We start from the raw sequence: 16441 nt of genomic DNA on the forward strand, positions 1-16441 counted from the left end.
CATGTTCAGATTATTTACATTATATCGGTGTGCCCCAATAGTTGTTATCACATATTTAATTCATTTTCATTTGTCAGCTATTTGTAATAGAATTATCACATTTATACATATCGTCATCCCTGGCACATAAAGCTTCAGGGGATTCCCCTATCTTAGACAGGGTCTGGAGATAGCGTGACATGTCTGGGATAGAAGAACCATTTACTGCTTGTTTCCTTTTAGGACAACGACTTTCTATTTGGGTATTTGGCCAAAACATTTTGCCCCAGGGCATACCACCACTGAGCAAGATGATAGAGGTGCAGTGAGATTGAATAGCAGATGATGCCAAAACTATATCCCTCACAATGATATATGTCTACATTAGTTCATTTGGTTGCTTAATTTCTTAGCAAGACATTATCATTTTCCATGATGTTAAAATAGATGAAGCAGCTGGTTAAATTGGGAAACTATTTGTAAATCACTTATAGCCAGTTTGCAGATTATTCTGGCCAAGAACAGCCCATTTTAATTTTTTAAGGTCTGGCTAAATGGCATGAAAAGTGACAAAGTTACTGTTTGTTCTGTTTTTGGGTCAATGATATAACACCCTTATTTCTGGGTTAGTAACAGTAAAGATATTCATATTACAAAAGGTTTTTATTTCAAATAAATGCTGTTCTTTTGAACTTTCTATCCATCTACATCCTGAAAAATACATCATGGTTTTAACAAAAATATTAAACACCACAGCTGCTTTTAACATTGTAAATAATAAGAAATATTTCTTGAACACTAAATCAGTATATCAGAATGATTTCTAAAGGATCATGTGACACTGAAAACTGGAGTAATGACTGCTGAAAGTTCAGCGTTGCCATCACAGTAATAAATTACACTTTGAAATATATTAAAAGAAAACAGTTATTTTAAATTGTAGTAATATTTAACAATATAACTGCTTTTATTGTATTTTTGAACAAATAAATGCAACCTTGGTGAGCATAAGAGACTTTCAAAAACATGATGGCATGAAAGTTTTTTTTATCAGGCTCTCCCCACCACTTTTCTTTCACTCTACACTCTCCCGTTAAGGCATAAATAATATTTAAAAACAACTAGTCTCTTGTCCCTCGTAATCCATTGCACACACACAGTGGTAATGTAGGTTGGATTGTACTGTAAATGTAGTATCCTCCAAACCCTTCATTCACGTGATTATTTGTACTTTGTGTGTTTTGATGATATTGAGAAGCTTAGGTGGGTGTGTGAGGATAATTACATGTGATATCATCAACTGATGAGCACAACTGTGGCACTGTGCCAGTAGCCCGGCCATTTTCTATTAAGAGAGGAGAATGAATGCAACCAGTCTTTTGTCTAGCATGCATTTGTTCATCAATGTATATTTACCACAGTGATTTGAATATTTTGTACTGATTAAAACACATCTCTTGCTAATGCCTGTGTGGCACCGATAAATGTAGAGCAATTGAATGCGCTGAAAATGCATGCGTAAAATAAGCACTTTATGGAAAGAGTAATTTTTTTGTAGAGTGTTTCTATGAGTTTTATGGTCTTATAAACTGCATACTGAGGAATAGAAAAGGGCAAAGTTGTTTTCCTCCTGAGACATGTTCTTGTTGTATGTGTACATTCCAGCCATCCCTGACAATGTTTTACTAGGTGATGACTCAGAGCTTTTGTTTATTTGCTTGCTCGGAGGCTTTATTTGCTACATAATTTTTTTTTAGGATAAAGGCAGGCATTTTGAAGACTGAAAATATCTTTTCCTTTCATCTTAATGCTTTTTCTGCATCTTTTTGTCCTTCTTGCTCCTCCTCTTGTCCTTGTCCTAGTCTTTCTTCCTTTCAAAAGCCGAGGAGAAAATGCGGTGCCCTTGTTTGGATAAACTTATGTTGCCTGGTCATTGAAAGTTTGTCACAATGCACAATAACACACACAGCAGTTTGAGTGGGTTCAGGCAGACCTGTCCTGAGAGCGAACAAGTCTTATGTAGGAAGAGGACGTGACCTGGATGACAAGAAAACCTGCAGGACAGCAGTCTTGGCCCCTCTGTCTTGTGATTGATGGTGTTGATGTTCTAAATTGGCCTCAGATACGCCAAGTACAAGAATCATAATAGCAGGGTTTTAGATTAGTTCTCTAGATAGCAGGAAGAGGGGGAAGTGGAACGTTCCAAGAATACTATAATGCATTGGATACCGAATGTCGGCTGGAGGCTTGCGAAAGGCACATTGCTAGCAAAGGATGTGAATACCGATTCTAATGTGGAGAAGTATTTCAGGGGTCAGACTGCGTCATTACTGCCGAATGGAGGTCAAAGCCACACACTTGTCCTCAAAGGCAAGACGCTGCATCTGGGCTCAACAAAAAGGCCTCTCAGCTTACTAATTGTTTGGGGAGCCTCTTTAAGACCGTATTTATAAATGTTCTTTGATCACTAAGATCTTCTGTGATTTTGCACCATTATGGCAAATTTTAATGTTGATTACCAACAAGTATGATATATTTTCAGTGGTGGGTCTAATAAGTAAACGTTAAAGGAGCAGTTCACCAAAAATAACAAATTTGCTGAACATTTGCTCACCCTCAGGCCATCCATAATGCAGATGAGTTTGGTTCTTCATCGGCACACATTTGGAAAAATGTATCATTACATCACTTGCTCAGCAAAGGATCCTCTGTAGTGAATGGGTGCCGTCAAAATAAGAGTTCAAACATTTGGTAAAAACACACAATAACCCACAAGTAATCCACATTGCTCCATTCTATCAAATGACTCCTATTATGATGGCACCCATTCACTGCAGATGATCTATTGGTGAGCAAGTGATGTAATGCTAAATTTATCCAAATCTGTTCCAATGAAGAAACAAACTTATCCACATCTTAGATAGCCTGAGGTTGAGAGAATTGTCAGCAATTTTTAATTTAGGTGAACAATTCCTTTAAGTGAGATATTTTATTTTTCTAGTGTTTAATATCAGTTAATATATGTCGATTTGAATTCACACGTTCACCTCTGAATGGCCTTGAATCACTGTAATTCAAACGCCATACTGTGATAAGGAATGATGGAAAAAAATTGTGAAAGCGAGAGGGAGTAAAATAGAAAGCAATTAATTTGAAAAATTATATGCCCACCTCGTATTTGTGGGCCATTACCGGGATGATCAGTTTGGGAGACAAAAATGACCACTTGTACTGTAGTGTGCAGGTATTTCATGGGCTTTCAACACTGTTGAAGAGACTATAAATAGTTTGAAATGATTAAACTTTGTTTTGACCCTGCAGTTAAATGCCTATGCTTGTCCAACCCACCATCGAGAATAATGGGCATTTTTCAGAAAAGCCAGGGAGTCAAACCATACACTACGTGAAAAGCAGCGTTAAGAGGCTGGAGATCTGTATAATTAAATAAAACCCAATTGTTTTAGTGTGTACTTTAGAATGAAACCCAGGAATACTTTGTTTTAAATACACTGAGGCTGTCCTTATGTTTGACAGCGCTAAAAAGGGCTGTTTAATGCTTATGTTTAATAGCTTGTTCACAGCACACTGACAGAACCTCTGTGCTCCTGCCCTGTGCCGCAATGACAGCCGTAACATTGTGGGGCTTCATTTGATACAACACAAAACAGTGTTCCTTTAGTCATGACACACTGCTTAATGCCAGTGTAGCAAGTATATTATCTTATTTTGCAATAAGTAAAAAGGTTAGTAACATATAAGAATGTGCAAGACAGTGAAATTATGTAATAAAAAAAATCTAGTCTACCACAAAGAAATGAACACAGTGACATAATGAAAAAAATGTGGTGTAACCATCACGTAAAGAGTAATAAGACTTTTTTTCTTGCACCCTGATAGTGTATGATCATTATTTAAAAAAAATATATTATTTGTATTTTTTAAACAAATAACACTAATTATTCATTTATAAATATCATTACAGTTTTTGGTCACATGACATTCTAAAGCTTGCACTAACCTTGTCATAAAAATGTTAAATTATCTGGTATTAAAACAGACTTGATGCACATTTATTAGGATCTGTTTTATTTATAATGACATTCAGAATAGTGGGGTTCGTACATTTGTTTAAGAAATAATGATTTTGTATTATTATTTAGAGAAGATGGATTAAATTGATTAAAAAAACAAAAAAACTTTTGAACTTTGTTCATCGAAGAATCTGCATTTCACTAAATTATTAGGCAGCACAACTGTTTCCAACTGTGATAATAGTCAGAAAGAGTTCTTGAACATTAAACCAACATATTATAATGCTTTCTGAAGGATATATGACACTGAAGACTGGAGTAATGACTACTAAAAAATTGCTTTGCCATCACAAGAATATGTTACATTGTAAATTATATTACAATTGATAACAGTTATTTTAATTGTAATAATACTTTTCCATATTGCTATTTTACAATATTTTTATCAAATTTGTATCAGCCTTGGTGAATATAAGATACTTCTTTCAAAAACATAACTTCAGAAAAAAACAGAATTTCATTCTTTTCATAAGGCTGTTTTCCTTCATTATAACATCAGGACAGTTGTATCATCATAAAAAGGTGTATTCAAGTCATTGTGTGTATAAGTAGTATTTTTCATTGTAATTCATAGTGTAGATAAAGATGAGCGCTATGTCATTGTCCCATAAAAGAAACTAATAATTGTAAAAAAACAAGTAAAAAAAACAAGTGACATAAGTCGCTCAATAGGTCTTTATGCGTTTACAAGTTTTTCTACTAATTATCTTTATTAGAACTTGTAAAAGGCCTGTGTGCTTGTTTATATATAATGACTGTGCAGCGTCCTCTGTCTGGACTGTTGACGTGCTGATGTCTCTCTAGCCTCGGGCATATTAGATTGGCATCCATTAAGCACCCTCATTGTTTACAAGCCGCCAATCCCTGTCTTCATTTCCCGTTTGCCCCTCCTTCAGAAAAAGAGAGATAGTAAAAATCACAGACTGCATGATCTCCTCTTATACGGCACTGAGATCCAGACACCCATGACCCTGGCTCTATTTTCTCTAGGCATGTGTGTAATTTTCACCCTGCTGTCCTAGACAAGACTGCCCCTCTGGAGTCTTAGATAATTGTGATCAGTCTTTCCCCCGGGTGCACTACGGGCAGCCCTTCCAGCACTGATAGCGAAAGAAAGAGCAACTAGTGCTCATGTGGAGAGTCTACATCTGAACCCCGACCCCCCACATAAATGAACGAGTGCAGCCACAGAGAGACACACATTCATCCATAAATTCAGACATGTATAGAAATTACAGATATATTGCAGGTTATAGCATACAGTGTTATATGGTAGGAAAGGGGTGTAAATTGTCAAGGTCTCCAGTTCTGTAGATGTTCAGCTGATGAGCCTTTTTAATGTTTTTAGTATTTCAATGAAAATAAAAGTGCACCCTCTGGTTACATCGTTGCTCTTGGTCAGCTGACACAACTCAGTCCGTGAGTGTGGATGTGAGAACAGCATGGATCAATTTCTGTTCTTGTTAAAATGTGTCCCTAAATGCCACCAGTAGTTACGGCAGAGGACCACATACGTTGCGTCTAATCCATTCCATGATTTATCAGCACATGCAGCCTATTAATGTTCTCTGTGGAGAACGCAGCAGAGACGCCCAGACTCTGGCTTTTCTGGTGGTTGGAGTAAATCTGTTTAGGATTATAGAAATAGTGGTGTGGGAGACATAGAACCGACCAAAATTCGAGCAATGGTAGAGAAACCCCGAACAGCTGTCTGCAGGATTTGTTGACATTTTTCTGTTTTGCATATTCGCTGATTGTTTGAGCTGGGTGACATTATATGCTTCATGATGTTTGCTGCTGTTTGGTATTTGGCTTTTAATCTAGTTTCTTCAGTAAAAGTCTGTGTGTTTTTAACACCACAAAATGATATCGCTATATTAGTATTGATACATTTTTAAATGATAGATGATTAGCTTCCAGCCAGTACAAAATATATGTCTGTCTGTCTGTCTGTCTTACAGATAAATGGACAAACAGTAAGATTGGTGAACTGACATATAAGTAGATAATTCTATCTAACTGTTTGTCGATCTATCTATCAGACAGACAGACAGACAAGTAGATGGACAGATTTGTAGATAGATAGATCTGTCTGTCTGTCTGTCTGTCTGTCTGTCTGTCTGTCTATCTATCTATCTATCTATCTATCTATCTATCTATCTATCTATCTATCTATCTATCTATCTATCTATCTATCTATCTATCTATCTGTCTGTCTGTCTGTCTGTCTGTCTGACAGATAAATGGACATCTGTCTGTCTGTCTGTCTGTCTATCTGTTTATTTGTCTGACTGTCTGATAGATAAATGGACATCTATCTATCTATCTATCTATCTATCTATCTATCTATCTATCTATCTATCTATCTATCTATCTATCTATCTATCTATCTATCTATCTATCTATCTATCTATCTAACTGTCTGTCTGTCTGTCTGTCTGTCTATCTGTTTATTTGTCTGACTGTCTGATAGATAAATGGACATCTATCTATCTATCTATCTATCTATCTATCTATCTATCTATCTATCTATCTATCTATCTATCTATCTATCTATCTATCTATCTATCTATCTATCTATCTATCTATCTATCTATCTATCTATCTATCTATCTATCTATCTATCTAACTGTCTGTCTGTCTGTCTGTCCTATTTGTCTATTTGTTTATTTGTCTGACTGTCTGATAGATAAACAGACATCTATCTATCTGTCTGTCTGATAGACAAATGTACAAATATTTATCTGTCTGTCTGTTTATTTGTCTATCTGTTTATTTGTCTGTCTGTCTGATAGATAAATGGACATCTGTCTATCTGTCTATCTGTCTGTCTGTCTGTCTGTCTGTCTGTCTGATAGATAAATGGACATCTGTCTATCTGTCTATCTGTCTGTCTATCTACATAAACTGATAGATAGAATCTGCCCTCTAGGCAGAACAGACGTCTGATATGTAGTGTCTGGTGTTTTGAATGTATTGTCCATTCATGCAAGAGTAGTGCAGGCATCATGAAAGAGAGACACATGAAAGAGAGTCAAACTTCCCCTATTTGATATCATTTTCAGATCTTGGGCTCCCCAAACTGAGAGAAAGGTCAAATCGAGCTGGCGTCTGCTCTCTGATGGATCTCATATTCACCTTGTGTCCTCCTCTCCTCCCCTCCCCCTCCTCCTCCTCGTCCTCTGTCACCTCCCAGCTTTGTCATCCCATCCCTGTGCTTCGCTCCCATGGCACTTCTCTCTTTTCTTCTCCTGTTCGCTCTGACAGCTCCTTTCATCCATTGTCTTCCATCGTGCCTTCAGCTCTGGCACTCTCACTGCTCCTACACGGCAGGCATATTCGCATTCAGTTAGCACCAATCATTAGTTTTTCTCCCTTTAAAAAAGCAAAAATCAAATACTGAAAAAGATTGATTGGGGTGCATCGTGTGGTTCAGGTGTTATTGTAGTAACACCATCAGAGTGCATTTTCAAGAAAAATGCCATAGCAACTGCATTTTGTGTTGATAAGATTTTATAAAGGAAAATTCAGGGTTTTATTTAACATAGAAAAGAGACTTCCGATGTCATACCTGAATCAAGTGAGTTTCGACAAGATTCCAGAGACAAGTATGTTTTCTGAAGTTACGTTCACTTTGACCACAATTTGCAGGGACAAAGTGAACAGAAGTCATTAAGTTTCAATAAAGTTGGTTATTTGAGGTGAGCGGGAATTTGACGATATGATGTGGGTGTGTCTGACACCATAACAAAGTTCAACTTTATGCAAATGAGTGCAGAGTTCAAGTTTATGCAAATAAGCAGTGACACGATGCAGCAACTACCGATGGCTGAGAAGACAGTGAGGCTCATGTGATCCGCCTACTGTCAGATGTTGTGGTCGAGTGTAGACGATGGAGGAGAAAATCATTTTTCTATTTTGTATGACTTGTTTCTGCCCACATACAGAGACATACACAAAAGTGATGCATAGAAAAACACATTTCAAATCTGCAGTAGAATTGAGCTTGCATTGATTCTCGTTGATGTGTGATGCTTTGTGCATTGCACAGTTTATAAACAAATGGTTTCCTCTCCAAAATGTTCATTTTAGCAACCGATTCTTTAAAAAAATTGGCAATGCAAGAACTTTTAGTGGAATTCAAATTTATGCAAATGTGAAGTCAAATGTTGTGGTGATAACCACTGAGAGTGAAGAATTTGCAACCTCCAGTGATTTGAATACTAACAATGTAAACTTACTTTTAGCTTGAAAATGAAAGTGCATGTCAATAAGTTTTTTCTAATATTTAATATACAGAAATTGGGAGCATGGTGATGGAAAAACTATATTTCAATGTTTTTGAGTCTTCTCGCAAATGTTTTGCTTTCCTCAGAGAAACTTTGCATTTACTTGAAAAACCTTTGCAAAAAAACAAACCAAAAACTTTGCGCAAAACTATGGGTTCCCTTGTCGAAGTCCTTATGCTTACGCACAAAACTGTTGGTTATGAAATCTTTCTGTTACCCTTTCAAAACCACACAAAACATTCGTGTTCACTTGCGAAATCTTTTCATTTCCCCCAAGAAACTTTGCAAATTTAATTGTTTTCTGGGAACTCTAAATATTCAACACTATCTCCCAACCAATTTGTACGTATTTTGCGGGGTGGCTAATTAATTTTATATGACCTCACTCGTACGATTTTGTACGATTTGTGTAGGGCAGATTTAGGGGAATTTGCCACCTCAAAAATCACACAAATTCATACCAATTAGCTACCTCGTAAAATATGTACAAATTGCTGCAAGATCAGAGAATGCAAAAGCATTGAAATCTAAGTTTTCCTCTCATCTCATTTTTTACCATCACCATATCCTTTTAGAGGCTCCGTAGAGATGGATGGTAGACAATTTACATTAACCGCAATAATGTCTCTTGTATTAAGATCTGTGTCCTGCCACATTTTGAAATGCAATAAGTGTTGCACAGCTAGAGGCTTTGCCTTCTTGCAGTGTGTTTTGGGCCTAAAGGCTTGATTACGTTGCCCTGTGAAGGCCACCTTAAAACCAGATCCTCCACCCTAACTTATTGCCTGTTTCCTCACTACACGGCAGGGGCCAATTGTTAACGATAATGGATCAGCTCAACGCTGCTCTGGTCCTGTTGACGGATGCCCTGTCAGGACTGCACATGTGAGATTAGTTTCCGGCCACAGGTGGCTCTGTCTAGTATTATTCACCGTGCTGTAGCGGAGCAGACCCTCTCTCTCGTGCCTCAGGCCAGGGCTTTTTCTAAAACACCCCTGTGGGAGAATCAACTCAGCCCTTAATGCAGATGCAGTGCGCTTAAATACACCCCAAACCTGTACTTTTCTAACATATACTCTCCCCCTCCCTTCATGTGTTCCCGCAACCGTGTTATTTTTGGCTCTCTTCGGGGACGTATGTCATCGGGGAGAGCGTGCAGCACATGGTTAATTAGTCTACCTCAAAGCAGAAATAAAGCGCGAGATATTTATTAGTGCTCTACTAGTGCCGCTTGTCACGAACACGTGTTGAGCCTTTGCCGCAAACTGTGTGAAAGCAAGTCAGTGGCAGAACCAACAGTGGGGCCTTAAAATGTCAGCACTCTGATTCATGGCCAAAAGAGTTCACACAAAAGACTTTTCCTCCTCCATCATGTGTTGTAAGTATTTATTTGATATAATCAAGAGGACAGAGTGGTGTTTGTCCCTTGGTGTTTGCCATTCAGCCAGTCTCTAACAGGAAACGCGCTGTACTTGGAGCGTTCACTAATGTGTGATAATTTATTAGGCTATTTTAGATGCTTATGCAAGTCTCAGGTTGTTTGATTTTCAGCTGAGAGCCAATAAATCCCAATCTTGCGGTGCTCCAATGCTCCCGTTTATGCATTAGAGTGACAAAAGGAGCTCACCGCCCCATATTTGTTTCCTGTAACTTGCTTTTTTTTTTTTTAAGTATTTGAGTTTACATAAAATTGATTGATTAATGACAAATAAGATGTCTGTAATAAAAGAAAAATCCTTTATAAATCTAGTTTAATACACTTGTGCCATGATTTAGACAAAAATGAGCATCACATCATTGACCTTTATACCGAGCTACAACTTGCACATACTCGTCACTTGTCTGTTCACTGTTTCCATCCTCCAGGTCATCCTTCTTGTTAGTCTCATCCTGGACATGCGCTGCAGTCAGGCTGATGGGCCGGCCGGGTTTGGGCATGTGACAGACATTAACACTGGAAGAGAAGTCCAGATCATTATGTTTAAGAGCTTTACAATGCTCATTAACAGCTTTCTACCACACAGTCCTGGCAGGAGCTCCTGGCTCCTGCAGCCTTTGGCCCCGCTCCGTTACAGCCTCCTCTCAGCGTCTGAAGACAGACTTTAACCCTGACAGCCCTCTACCTGACACGCACAGTCAGCCCCTCTTTAGAGGGTTTATCCTTTTTCACAGTCTAACAGCTAGCTTAAACCAAGTCAAAGAAGCGATATTAATGTACTCTCGCCATCCACCTCCTTTAGCACTTCATCAGGAATGTTCACAAGGGATCAGATACGTTGATGGCGGTGCATGTTGCAGTACAGATGTCGCATTTACCTGCTACATATGTGGCTCAGACTGGCCACTACTGTTATTTTCATAAGACCACTTAAGACCTACTAAGATAAACACACTACCGCTGAGAAGTCTTTAAACAATTTGTCACTGAACAGTTTCCAGGCAAAGTCTTGATTTAATGCATCAAATTGAGCCCCAATTCATGGCGAGTTTCGAGACAAAGTTGATGGAACTGTCACTTGGCATATTTGGCTAGCACTATGAGATTTAGTCTCTTTTTAAAACCATTTTATGCCTTGCAAACCTAAACATTTTGTTTTCTGTGACATTTGCAATTTCTGGTTGTCTAGATAAAAAGATCTAAGTTTGTATCTAGCTGGTTTTGTTGAAATTACAAAAATACATAGTGTGTCTAAGAGTAGACTGAATATTACATACAAATCTGTAATATTTTGTCGTGTATGCCATCCTTTTTCTGCCAAAGTGGATATATTTTAGGTAATTTTCTTTGTAAAGACAAAAAACTAAAAATAGACATTAAATTTGTGCAAATAATGAAAATTAAAAATTAAGATATTCAATTATTAATTCATCAATTTATCAATCATATGATAAGTTCATTGTCATTGTCAAAAATGTACATTTGTTGTTTTTGTTTTCTATTTTCTAGCACAGTGGGGATCAGTTGTTAATGTTAATGGAACAGTAAGCAAAAAACAAACAAGCAAATAAAAACCGTATTGTTGAGCCCTGTAAATCGTTATTTTGTAGTCACATCTGTATATGGGAAGGATGCCTTGCGTTCAGTGTTTCCTGGCATGTGCATTGTCACAGTATGTCTGTCTTAACAAGCTCACATAGAAGCTTTTGAAGGATAACCTTAACCGTAATTCATCTTAAACATGAGTAGTTCTGTCTTTTTTTGAGTTTTAGTGGTACTAAAGTAAAGTGCACCATCTGTCTGCTGAGTTAATGTGCATTGCTGCGCTCCAGGTTGTCTGTCTGTGCAGAGAGATGTCATCACGGTAAAAACTTCACGTACAGTAAGTCACTCAACGGCTTGATTGGTGTGTATTAAAATGAATGACTTTTCTCAACTTTACGAGCCAGTGTGTAATGTACCTCAGCTCGTTTTTAACTCGCCACTTTAATTCTCCCACCTAAAACTGTTTTAATTCAACGCGAGGACTGTGGGGATGGCTGCATACCTCAGTGGAGACATTTGAGTGCTGGAAAAATGAATTCCTCTTAAGTGCTTTGCTGTGTTGGTCACCAACCTTAAAAGATATCCATAAAACCCAATTCCCAGTAGGGTCTAAAATATGATTTATGAAACCTTACTTATTAGTGTGTCTCACTTTAAAATAAATTAGCACAGTTCTCACTTTCTCAAAGCTGCAGTTGCTTAATATGTACAAAAAGGTAGCTGTTTCCATAGACTGGAGTCTTGTTTGACCAAGTCGTAATTTCAACTCACTAATCCCTGTCTCCAATGCAAGTGTTTGATAGCTGTTTGATGTATACAAAAAAAATCTGTGTTGTTGTCATCATCGTTTAAAGGCTAGTGACTATTACAAAGCGGGCCGCGTTAATGGACGCCTTCTTTTTGTAGTTGCAAGACAGTGACTACAGTCTGTGTGGTCTTAATACAAGCCTAGTGTTACTTAATGACAGTTTCTGATGATCTATAATTGCAGTGGCACATATAAATGGAAGTAGAAAATTGCTGTGTATGTTTCTTGGTATTGTACAATTCATTTGGGTAATTGGTTTGATATCCAACAGCTGGATTGTTTGCGAATTAGACCAAATCACCTGGACCTGGGCTCAGATGTATTTCAGAAATCCAATCGGCCACTTATAGCTCTTTATTTTTGAAGTGAAGGAAATGAATCCCTCCTGTCTTTTTGTTGATTCATATCAAAAGCGAAACAGGGCATGCTCGTAAAACATTTACCCCGCGTAGAAGGACTGTAAATGTTTTAATAAAATGCCCGAACTGAAAAATCGCAAAGGAGCACCAGTTTGTTTTGGCGTGTGTGGTTTGTTCCATTCTCCTGTGGCTGCAGACTACTGGTCTACTGCCGGTCCTTTATTGACTGAATCTCTCACTGTGAGGAGGGGGAAAAAACGACTTTGTATTATAACCGTATGGAGAAAAAAAAATGTTGGCAACAGTTTTCATACAGAACACTTTTTAAAAAAGAGAGACGGTCCTGACCACAAGTCATAAACCATATTTTATTTTAACTGGCGCTCACCCATTATTTGTTCATAGGGCTTTCTGTCTCACAGCAATAATGTTCCAGTGCTTTCAGTTTGGGGGGAGGGGCATGAGGACAAACTGCTGCCAGGTGTTGTTGCCATGACATTCCATTATGCGATTCCACGTTGCCTTGATGTGAATATTCCAAAATATGATTGCAAATGATGGTTCACCCTTGGGTCCTTCTTATTTTTTAAAAAGTCAGTGTATATTTTCATTTATTCTTGAGAAATGACAGAATTCATAGTTTGAGAACTGAAATATTTAATTTAGCATTTAAAATACATCACATATAAGGTGAGATGCTTCTGCACCTATACATTACCAGCATGGAGGAAGACCAACAGCTGCCATTAGTAACGCCGTTGAACTCCACCTCGCTTTGCTTCTCGTCCCAAGATGACAAGTCCATCACGTAACGCTCTGAATGCTCTCCAATGCCGAGCGCTGCCCCGAACGACCCTCCCCTGACAGCTTCCTCATTACCTTTTAATGTATTCATGCATATTCCTCCTCGCTGGTAAGGCCGTCTTGTAATGAGAGGAAACGTGTCTTGGATCATGCAATCCGCCCTTTGTTTCGATTAACAAAACAACTTCTGATGCATGCGGAAGGCAGGTTCTCCAGGGCAGCCGCTGAATTTCCTGCAATATGACAGAGAGAATATTGGCGCGTCAGTGGGACACCTCAGTGACTCTGGGAGATGCAATCATTATGTGTGTTGGCAATCACCACAGTTGAATTTTCTGGCGGAAAATGAGGGAGGCCATGTCAGCCTCACTAGCGTGTTGTGAGTGGCATGAAATGCATCCGCTATGAGAGTCGCATTCTGTTTACCGCAGCGGGGGGCAAACACCAGAGCCCAGGCATTGCAGGCTCTACGTGCAGCACGGTGAAATGAACAAAAAACATACATTATAAGTTTGTCACTCTTCCTTCGGGAAATATAAAAGAAGCTGATTTCAATATAAATAGAATGGGAGCATGTCTTTACGTCTACTTTGATTGTCACTTTTCAAGCCGTAAAATACCCAGAGGCCTTTCCGTGGCCTCGCTCACATGTCAATGCTAATTTTCCCTCGTTGCTAGGGGTAACACATTGGGGAGCCTTGATTTTCTTCCTCTGGTCATCGAGCTTGCATCTTTCTTCTCAGACAGCTTGCTCAGTGCTTGAAATATCTCTCAATGTTGGGCAATCAAAAATAGGAGAACATCTCAAATCAGGTTCTCTGCAGGCTTAGAATCAACAATGATGTACAGTATTCATTTTCACTGATAAAAAGAATCCCGCTGTGTCTTTCTTGAGAGGTAATTTCTCAGAGTGCCTGTATTGTGTGCGCGAACCACACCGCAAGTTTTGATAGAAGTGACATCGGTTCGTGTAAGAACTCGTAATCTGAAAAAGGCTAATTCAATACAACTTGCCAGACAGCCACTTTCAAGTATCAAATATTTCGAGTTGTCAGCCGTCGTGGTTAGGAAGCGCAGATGCATACAGCTGTTTCGTAGTCTGCAAATGACCCCTCTCAGTCTCTATACCCCACTCTCTGACTGACACATTGTGCTAGATAACTGCCGGTGCTGCATCGCAAGCGGCCCGTCCAGCATGTGGTTACCTCCTCAGCTAGTGCACTCGCCTGTTCAAGGGTTACTGCAGGTCAGGATTTCAATACCTCAGTTTCAGTTTCACACATTCTCATGTGTCCTTTTGCTTGCCATCTCTGTGTTTCTTTGGATTTAGGTGCAAAAACCATTGTTTTTAGAGGATCTCTGCTCACATAAGCATTGGCAACGGTGGTTTTTCTTTTCTAATGACTTGCTGCAAGTATTGTACACAAAATATCATTGTTTTGGATGGGAAACTTGGGGATTTGCGATTGCAGCTGCACAATGCAAATGCATGTAATTATATATTTTAAATTATAGAGATAGCAGAGCTGATGAGAAATATAGCGGGGGTCCAAATGTCTGAGAACACCAGGGAACATTTCTTTTTTTAATGCAACATTTTTAATTGCAAATGATATTTTCAGCATAAATGAAGATCTAGCTTTTGTGTAATGGTGTTATCAGTGGTCTAAATGTTTGTCCATTTTTCCTCATAAGCAGGTGTTAGTTTAGATTAATTGAGATGCTGTTATGGTATTTCTTAATATTTTGGATTAGTTTCTATTTTTGGCATTTTCTGTTTTTTATTTTAATTTTAGTTAGCTGTGTTTTTATTCATTTTTATTTAATATCTCATTTTATTTAATATATGCATTCATATTTTACTAGACTCAACAGAAAATGTTTTTTTATGGTTTTAGTTTTAGTTAAAACTTTAGTAAAACCCTACTCAAAACTTTCTAAAAATCCTAATATGCTTATTTTCACTTGCATGCAAAACTTATTTTATTCCCCTTATTTTTTTTTTTATTTGGCCTAATACTAAGGAACCCAATTTTATATGACGTAATTTCTATTTTTGTTTTTGTATTCTAATTTTGTGTTTTTGCCAAATATGGTTTTCAGCAGCTGCAGTAATTAGCATTATCTCTCAGCTTTCATTAACCTTATTGTTAATGACATAAATGTGATCAAATTCGACCATAAATGACTTAATATAAGTACCAACTTGTCGGTTTTTTTGTGTACATTCTACATCATTTTTACCTACAACTTATTGAATGCAAGAACGTAAATAAGGTGACTGATGGGAGAGGGCAGAGCGAGCGAGAAAAGACCAAAATGACAGGGAGTTTAGTGCCGAATCCTTTTAGGAGACCACTGACACATGAATGAGGGGAGAGTGAGAGAAAGAGAGAAGAAAGTAGACAGCCAATTTGGGAGTAATGCAACTAAAAACAGACAAGTGTAATTTCATCCATCTGGACAGATGTGTAAAAGCGCTCCTCAGAACATTCCCCATGATTCCCCCTGATTGATCTTCCCCCGGACTGAAACACCTATTATTAGCCACGAGCCTAATAGCACCAGGATGGCTTGCTGCTCTCCCAGAGGCCAATTCTCTGGTCATATCTCACTCACTGCAGCTGTAGAAACCGAACAGGGGTGACTGCGAGAGACGAGAGGAGGTGCTGGACAGAGAGAGACAGCAGGATGTGTGGATGAGGTGCTTCATATTCAGTCAATAGAATTCTAAAGCACACTGTGTCAAACAAAACAATAACATTATTTCATCCAGGTTTCCATTGTTATTTAGGACAAGCATTTGCACACCCACCTGAAAAGATAGATTTTTTTGAGCTGCTGAAACAAAAGAATGGCTTGTGTACGATCAGATTCTCAGGGTTATTTGAAATATATCATAGTTTAAAGCTACATTTTTACTCTGAAAGAAATGTTTATTGAAGGCCACAGCTGTGAAACATCAAACGATGCTGGTTTTGCTTGAATATTCAAGAGACTCCACAAACGCTCGCCTTCTTCCTACGTTGGTCTGCTGGCTTTTGGGAAAGAAGGAAAGCAGTTGAGGCAAGCATGAGAGCTTATGATTGACGGCTCGCCGTCCCTGCCATGCCATTTAAACCGCCACA

The sequence above is a fragment of the Barbus barbus genome, assembly GCF_936440315.1.
Source record: "Barbus barbus genome assembly, chromosome: 19".
Taxonomy (NCBI): Eukaryota; Metazoa; Chordata; class Actinopteri; order Cypriniformes; family Cyprinidae; genus Barbus; species Barbus barbus.